At 43.0% G+C, this 8,782-nt stretch overlaps 1 protein-coding gene across 2 annotated transcripts in view; it reads right to left on the bottom strand.

Annotated features, from left to right (window-relative positions):
* Nucleotides 1-2,207: 2,207 nt before the first annotated feature.
* Nucleotides 2,208-8,782, bottom strand: part of rprd2a (regulation of nuclear pre-mRNA domain containing 2a) — a 37,831-nt gene continuing 31,256 nt past the window's right edge. Inside the window, exon 11 of one of the 2 annotated variants that reach the window (XR_011979287.1) lies at nt 2,208-2,288. The gene's annotated coding sequence lies outside the window, so the exon portion shown is untranslated. The remainder of the gene's footprint in view (nt 2,289-8,782) is intronic. The other variant, XR_011979286.1, reaches the window with a different exon arrangement.

Here is an 8,782-nt window from a genome sequence, read left to right as displayed (position 1 = left end):
GATAACCACAGATTGAGCTCTTTAAAAAAAAAAGTGTTTACATTCATGTACTAGCTATATAAATAAATAGACATGTACATTTTACATACAGAGATATATAGCTAAATGTAGAAACCCATTCATGTGTATAACGTATATAACGGATGTAAACAACGTACCGCTAAACGTTCACCATTAGCTTGTCTTAATTGGGGCTGACATCTAAATATGGACATTTACAAATAGTGTTAAAAATGTTTCCGAACATCAAATCAGTGCATAGGGAATTAGAAATGTACAGTGGTTGAGCCCCTCACGGTCCCCTGCATGTGTTCGTTTTTGCAGCGGGGCAGGACTTTAGAGACGGTGCCTGACATCGAGGGCTGCTAATCCGCCTTTTGTTCTCTCAGGCTCTGACCGCGGTGCTGAAACCGTCCACAGCGATGAGGTTTTTCGGTGGCAAGCTCATCTGAGCAGCTTTATTGCCACCCAGTCAAACAACTGCCCCGGCTTTACAGCTTAGAGCGCCCACAGCACCGAGCAGAAGATAAATAATATCGGGCAGTGGGGAAAACCAGCCAGCCCCGCAGGCTAGCTCAGGAGAGAGTGAACGCAGGGCGCGCGCCTTGTGTGCATTACTGGCAACGCGACTAGATACCTCATTAACTGGCAGCATGGAGAAGCCAACCGCGGTCCTGTATAGGGGGGGGGGGGGGTTTAAGCGTGTGACTGGGAATTTGCTTTAATTTGTTCGGCTTGGCAACCATCTGCTGCCCCTCCACCCCCCCCCCCCCCTCTCTCTCTCTCTCTCCTCCATCCCACCCTAAATCCCACATCCCGTCTCTGTCCATATCTCAAAGTCCACACAAAGGGCTTAGTGGGTGTCTCACCTTTCGACCCCAATTTAAAGCCACGGGCAGCCTTCGACAACCGCGAGGAGGAAGAGGAGGAGGAGGAATGGACACTCGGTCGAGATGTAAACACAAAACAATGAGAGAAAACAAAACAAACAAAGCAATGAAATCTCAGGCGCGATTAAATGGCAGCGAGTGCAGCGACACCTGGTGGTGATGCGAGGAATGAGCCGCAAAGTCCCCAGCGGATGGAAAAACGGAGAGGTGTGGTCTTCACAGGTACCAAGATACTGTCGTTCATAAAAGAGGCATGAACTCCTCATCCTCAAGTTCACATGCCCAATGTAAGATGTCTGTACGTATCTTTATGTAGTCTGATTCTCTAAAACTGACCCCAAAAAAATAAATTAATTAATTAATAATAATAATAATAAAATCTACACACAAATATGGTCCTTTTATTTACATCTATTAATCTTTTTTATCCGCTGTGTCCTAGTTGTGAGTCAAGGCTCCTCTGGAACACTGGGCTGAAGGCGGGAATACCCCTGGAATACACCTGGACAGGACCAATCCATCGCAGGTTACCACACGCACCCATTCACTCACACACGCACACTAGGGGGGCAACTTGGCATGACCAGTTTGCTAAGTCAGGAAACAGGGGGAACACAATCATCACAGGCGAAAGCCCAAATTACTACAAATGTGTGTGTGTGTTCAACATGTTAATCAGAATCTGATCCTCGTAGAACAGAACTGGGGCTGAGGTTTGCCTACACGGAGGCAATAAGCTTGGCTTACCCGATCTCTACTCACCCGGGTCTCGGTCATACAGCAACCGGCCATTTCAACAAAACATCAAATCTATACCCAAACACACAAATCTTCAAGTCTTCAGATTTGGGTGCTTTTGTGCGCTGTCTAAATGCAGCCTCACGGACACTGTGGTGCTCTGTAGCTGTGTGCCAGTAGGGAGCACCAAAGCTCCAACCTCATAAGTATGGCTGGCGTGTTGCAAGAACCGGCCTACACTGAGAACGTCTTTGAAACAACCTGTATTGTGATCATGTGTCTCTCTCTCTCTCTCTCGCGCGCTCTCTCTCTCTCTCTCTCTCTCTCTCCCTGGTCAAAACAAAAGGATTACTCTGCCTTCATCAGAGGTTAAACCTTAAAACACTGTTTGGCTTCAGAGCACACACATCCACTTCTGACACAAATGCATAAAAAAATATATAATAATACATTTAAAAAAGGACCGCAGAATTATTAAAACGCCTTCGACCCAATCTATGTGTGTGTGTGTGTGTGTGTGTGTGTATACTGGTCGCATCAGGTCTAATTACCTTGACTCTCCAAGTAGGTGAAACACACTGGCAGTAGGTGTTCTAAGGCTCTCTTTCTGTTGTCGGGCAGAAGAGATCCGTCTCCACAAAGAGCGCTCCACTGGCACAACTGGTGAAGTGAGGGAGAACAGAAAAGATGGTAGAAGGTACAAGAGGATGGGACGAGAAATGAGGGGGGGAAACAAGAGGGGAGACGTTAACGTCAGCATAGAGAGCAGAATTTAACGAGAAAACAGCAGTAAACGAACTATTCAGTGAATCTCCACACAACCAGGGATTAAACCTCTAGTCTTGGACTATAGAGCATTCTGAATGGTGTTCCTCTATTAAACGCACAATTCAGTCTAGCACTAAGCTTAACCCTGGGATTCTTATTCTGGGAAAACTAACCCCTGGATTAGACATCCAGTTAAAAGCCTTTCATGGAATGATCTTAGAGGTCTTAACAAGTCTCCAACCTCCACCATTACAGTACATATAATATTATACAATATGTGTGTATCTGTACTTGCTAAGACCTGCTCACTTGAAGGCACTACTCTAATGGATGACCTCGTGCAGTGATTTGGAGTGTTCCAGGGTCGAGCAGACGTTCACACAGCACTTTTGATGGTCTGAGCCCGTTTGTTTCTGCTTTGCTTTCATTTCGGTGTGTTTTAATGGAATGAAATCAGTGAAGCAGCAGAAAAGTCACGTCCTGTTTAAGCTCCGTGTATAAATTATGGCCGCTTCTCTTGTTTGCATTTTCTGCCGTGTGCGTCTCCCTCACGCCCAGTAACTGTGGTGACGGTGTGGGCGTGGTCGCTCCGCGCCCTCAGCGCCGATTGGTCGCTGCGGTCGGCGCGGGGAAGCCAATCAGAGCCGACGTTAGGGGAAAACAAGCGAGAGGCGGGAGCGCGAGAGGCTGGAGAGGCTGCCGAGGCTGGCGTTGCTAAGCAGCAACAGAGCCTGAAAACACGCCGCTGTAATTGGTCTCTTCTAGACGGCTCGGCTCAAACCGTTCAACAGACGTTCAGGGGGTCCACTCACTAGTCGTTAACTGGACCTTGCTTTTGGGTACAGAGTTCTAATTCAAGGCTAAATGTGAGGAAGGGCAGAGACTCAAAGCTCCAACCAAGTTTGCCTCAAGCTCAACTTTGTAGCCAACAGGTCTAATAATAATAATAATAATAATAATAATAATAATTATAATAATTGGTATGTCGCAGACTGGGAGATTCGTTGCCGTACCGTTGCCAGAAAGTCTGGTAAATCAATGTAAAATGTAGATATGTCATTTGGTACGATACCATGTTAATCAAACTAGTTGAGCTTCTCAAGCCAAATACATCCAAACATCTGCATTAAAAAAAAAAGAGCCTGTGCCAAAGACATGTATATTTTATTTATATATAGACTCCTATAGACTCCTACAGGTGTATAGAAAACTCAGACAGACTGTTGGGACTGGTGGTCACCCTGCTGAAACTAACCCCACCGTGCGGAGGCCGGACTTCAGCCTGGCTGGAGTTATTTAGCTACATGCTTCAAAACAGTATAGATAGCTCAGTGATGAAAAACATCATGGTACGGAAAAAGCCTTAAGAGCTTCAGAGAGAGAAACATCTGTCTCATGCCAGACGGCGACCAACAGAACGCACTACTCCATTTCTGAGCTTCCACACATACTGCAGCTCTTTCAAGGTAAAGGTGCACGTATTTGTCACCATACACTGTACACTGTACAGCGAAATGTGTCCTCCGCATTTAACCCATCTGGTAGTGAACACACACTCACACACATGTGTTAGGGGCAGTGAGTACACACACACACCCAGAGCGGTGGGCAGCCAACTCCAGCGCCCGGGGAGCAGAGAGGGTAAAGGGCCTTGCTCAAGGGCCCAACAGTGGCAGCTTGCCGAGCCCGGGAATCGAACCCACAACCCTGTTATCAATATCCCGGCGCTCTAACCGCTGAGCCACCACTGCTCCACAGCATGATCGGGAGAACTTTCTCAGTGCACTTTGCCTGTACAGAAGCCAATGTTATTCAGTCATTTCGCCCTCAGATCAAATCAGTTCTTCCATATTTGAAACTCCCTGCTTATTGTGACACAAATTAACCAACCGGACAACCAGACATCTCTCCTGACTTTTCTCGATCAGAACAGTGTCTCACATTAAACCTCTCTGGACAACTTAGTTACATCTTAACCATTTAATTATGTAAAACAAAATTATACATGAATCTCACCCCACACAATAGTGGTTTAGAGACATTTATTAAACCAAAAAAAGTGTTACAGGAGGTTACTACATAACATTTATGACCGGGCAGGGGAAATCCAGTCCTGGAGGGCCGGATTCCTATGCAGTTTGACTCCTTGACGGGTTTAATTAGTGTGCCACAGCAGTCTAGCCATTAAAAATGCTCAAGCAGTTAAACAGCTAGCCTATGTACACTACCGCTCAGAAGTTTAGGATCACTTGCAAATTTCATGCAATTCACCAACACTATAGTCCATTTCACAATGTATCAGATGATTTTTAAAGAATCAAAAGTTTGTATTAAAGCCTATTGGTGTATAGAGGCTTATTTTGCATATAGTCCTTTTATCAGCAATTCTCACAAACTGGCTCTAAACAAGGACAGAAAAAGGAGGGGGAGGTGCCGATGCACAACTGTGCAAGGAGATACATATCTTAGAGTGTGCAGTTTGAGAGAAAGACGCCTCACAGCTGCACTAAATGGAACCCGTCAAACACCAGTGTCAGCATCAACGGTCAAGAGGCGACTTCAGGATGCTGGACTTCATGGCAGAACTGACAATAAAAAGAAAAGACTGCGATGGGCCAAAGAGAAAAGGCATTGGACAGATGAGTCCAAGTTTGAGGTCTTTGGATCATACAGAAGAACATTTGTGAGGCGCAGGACCAATAAAAAAAAGATGCATGACCAATGCTTAATGCCATCTGTCAAGCATGGTGGAGGCAGCGTGATGGTCTGGGGATGCTTTGGAGGTGGTAAAATAGGAGATTTATACAGAGTGGAAGGGATCTTACAGAAAGAAGGCTTCCACAAGATTTTGTGGACAGCGCTTGATTGGGGCCAATTTCATCCTACAACAGGATAATGACCCCAAACACACCTCCAAATTGTGTCAGCAATATTTAAGAAATAAGGAGTGTAATAGAGTGGCCAGCACACAGTCTCCGGATCTGAACCCTATTGAGCTGTTGTGGGAGCAGCTTGACCGTATGGTACAGAGGAAGACTACAGCAAGCCAATCCATGTTGTGGGAGATGCTACAGGAAGCATGGGGTGAAATCACATCAGATTACCTTGAAAAGTTGACAGCTAGAATGCCTAGAGTCTGCCAGGCTGTAATTGCTGCAAAAGGTGGCTTCTTTGATGAAGGCAAAATTTGAAGTACACAGTCATCATTTTCATTAAAATCAATACATCTTACACTAACAATGTCTGCATGTCCTTATTTATTTGCTTTATTTCATAATCTTAAGTGTGTTTCCATTGAAAACAAGAAAATTTCACTGTGGCCCCAAACTTTTGAGCGGTAGTGTATGTTGAACAACAATTAACAAAGATATAATATATAAAGATATTGTGCAATATATGGACAAAAGTATTGGGACAGTGACATTCACAGTTTTTTCTGAAAATAGGGATAGATATATATATATATATATATATATATATATATATATATATATATATATATATATATATATAAATAAATAAATAAAAGAGTTTATCCTGCTTTTGTAAGAGTAACTGTCTAAACTGTCCAACAGTCCAAGGCTTTCTACTAGATTTTAGAACTTTTGCGTAACGATTCAGCAAGCAGAGCATCAGCGAGGTCAGAATGTTGCATTATCAACACCCCACCTCATCCCCAACTCCCAAACTCATCTCAAAGTTTTGCATGGAGCACCATCACTCCAGAGTGAGATTCCACTGCTTGAATTGAGTCCTGTTCTATCGGCAATACTTCTCTACTGGGACTAGACAAGTGTGAGTGCATTTGGACATCTGTGCACATCGGCAATGGGTTCAAAGTAAAGTAGCTGAATTCATACATTAGAAGAGGTGTCCACAAACATTTGGCCATATTGTGCATCTAATAGGCCAATTGTGTGGCATGAGTGCAATGAACAAAATCATGCAGATACAGGCAAGCAGCTTCAGCTATAGGTCACATCAACCATCAGAATGAGGAAAAAAAGCCTCCTGGGCCACAGTTCAGCAGATAGAAACGCCTTATTGACGTGGTCAACACAGATGTGGATGGGTATAACAGCAGGAGATCACATCAGGTTCCACTTCTGTCAGCCGAGAACAGAAAGCTGAGGCTGCAGTGGGCACAGGCTCACCAAAACTGGACGGTTAAAGACTGGAAAAGTGTATCCTGGTCTGATGAATCTCATGAGGCAAGAAGATTTCAGTGCCAACAGCTTGAAGCCATGGATCCAACCTTTCTGGTTTAATGATGTAGAGAATGTTTTCTTGGCATATTTTGGGACTGTTAATACCAATCAATCATGCCACAGTCTATTTGAGTGTTGTTGCTGACCATGGCCATCCCATAATGCCAGCAATCCCAGCAAGACGCAGGAGGTCACAAAGCAAACATCTCGCATTGGTTTCCAGAACTGGACAATTTGGAGTTCGGTGTTCTTCCAGTGGCCTTCCCAGTCACTGGATCGGATTCCAATAGAACACCTTTGGGATGTGGCAGAACAGGAAATTCGCTGCATGAACGTGCTTCTGTAGCAGTCATCTCGACATGAACCGGAATCTCAGAGGAATGTTTCCAATATCGTGTGGAATTCAAGCCACAAAGCATGGAGACTGAGCAAACGGAGGCCTACTGAGTAGCATGGGTTCCCAATAAAGTGCTCAGTGATGACTTAAAAAAAAAAAAAGCTGCCATAAAAAATAAATAAATAAATAACCAAAATGTCAGTTTTGATGTGAGTAGTTTCTCTTGGACAAACCACTCTCTTACAGCGAAGAAGCTTTAAAGAGCTTTTAGTAATTCTTTAGAATTTTCAAATTCCAGCTCAAAATACTGTCAGCTTTAGTAGCTTTTACTGTTCGTTTCAGTTCTTTGAATCTGTACAGTGGAAATGTTTAGTGGGGTTTATTTTGCGAAAAATTCCCACTACTTTTCTATTCAACGAATGGCTAAAAAGCACACTAAGAAAAAATAAAAGGGTTCTTTGACTTTGGCCTTTAGTAAAGTTTCTTAAACTGCCCTATTTTATTAATTAATTCCTTTTTTAAGGGCTTCAACTTCAAGTGCCTGTCAGACAAGCCAGAAATTTTTAGTCAGTGTCCGGTCAGACATTTCTGACATGTCTGAACATGCTGGAAAGTTCCTTTTACCACAATGAGCTGTTGGAATGTGAAAAATATATAAATAAAAGATCATTTTACCAAAACCCAGTATTATTATACGAACATAAACATCAAACAGAAGCAGAAATGTTTAATTTACAAAGAGGTCAGTTTGAAGAGGGAAGTAAAGAAAAGAGTATATTAAGAGTATGACCAGAAAAGTCCAGATACAAGCAAACTCGGGCATGCCATGAGCACCAGTAATGCCAAGGAAAACAATCTATTAATGACACATGTACATATGCAAGACCTTAGCACCCAACTCGTACCACTGCTCTACTTTATCATAATCATACATGAACTATTTTCTATTTTAGGATAAGGGAAAATGGTATAACTGTTAAATGGAATGTACACATATGAAATATTTCAAAAGGTATGAATACCCCCACATAACCCCACCCTTTTCCTCTTTAATTTTCTGCCAAGTGATCTTATTAGTAGTATTTTCACAGATAACAGACCTATGACACAGACTGAGTTCAGTTCACACGACAGGTTTTTAAGGCAACTTGAAACCCTAGAAATATTGTACTGCTGCTAGTGCAACTGAACGTTGTTGGCAGTGATGCTTTTCCACCTCCCGTTCATGTGTAGGAGCACCGGTAGCACAACCAGAAAGGTCTTTAACAAACACTGAAACTCTTATTTATAATTCACACCGTACCCTAAGCATGTGATGCCACTGAACGGCTTATGGTTGTATACGCTTTCCACAAAGCATTCAATGTTTCGCAATCAGAGGATTGTAAAAATGTGAAATCCGCACACAAAGGTAAAGCATCTAGGAGAAAGCACAGCCAAAATGTCTACAGCTTTGTTTGGAAAGTCAATCAAAAGAGCAGCACCTGGCCTAAACCAGTCAGAGAGTACCAGCACACAAAGACGATCAATTTATCACAGCAAGATTACGAGCTGCCAAACATGCCTCTCAAAACAAATCAAAATCTCAGTAGCGAACAGCTTTCACTCTGGGAGAGCATACAAGCAGTTGGCCGCCTGGCTAGCAACTCTTGGCTAGACAAGTACTTTGTTAACTATGCTTCTTGTTTTAGAGCTCGTAGTCTAAAGTTAAGTTACTCAAACTTGCCAACAAAACCAATTACTTTCAAAACTGAACATCAGATGAATATAGTCTGAAAGAATGCTACTATATATTTTTATATAATATATTTAGCATCATAAATGGCGTTTACTTTTTAACC

The sequence above is a fragment of the Salminus brasiliensis genome, chromosome 3 (assembly GCF_030463535.1).
Source record: "Salminus brasiliensis chromosome 3, fSalBra1.hap2, whole genome shotgun sequence".
NCBI lineage: Eukaryota > Metazoa > Chordata > Actinopteri > Characiformes > Bryconidae > Salminus > Salminus brasiliensis.
Note: the sequence above shows the minus strand (reverse complement) of the source record. Positions and strands in the feature narration are given on the sequence as shown.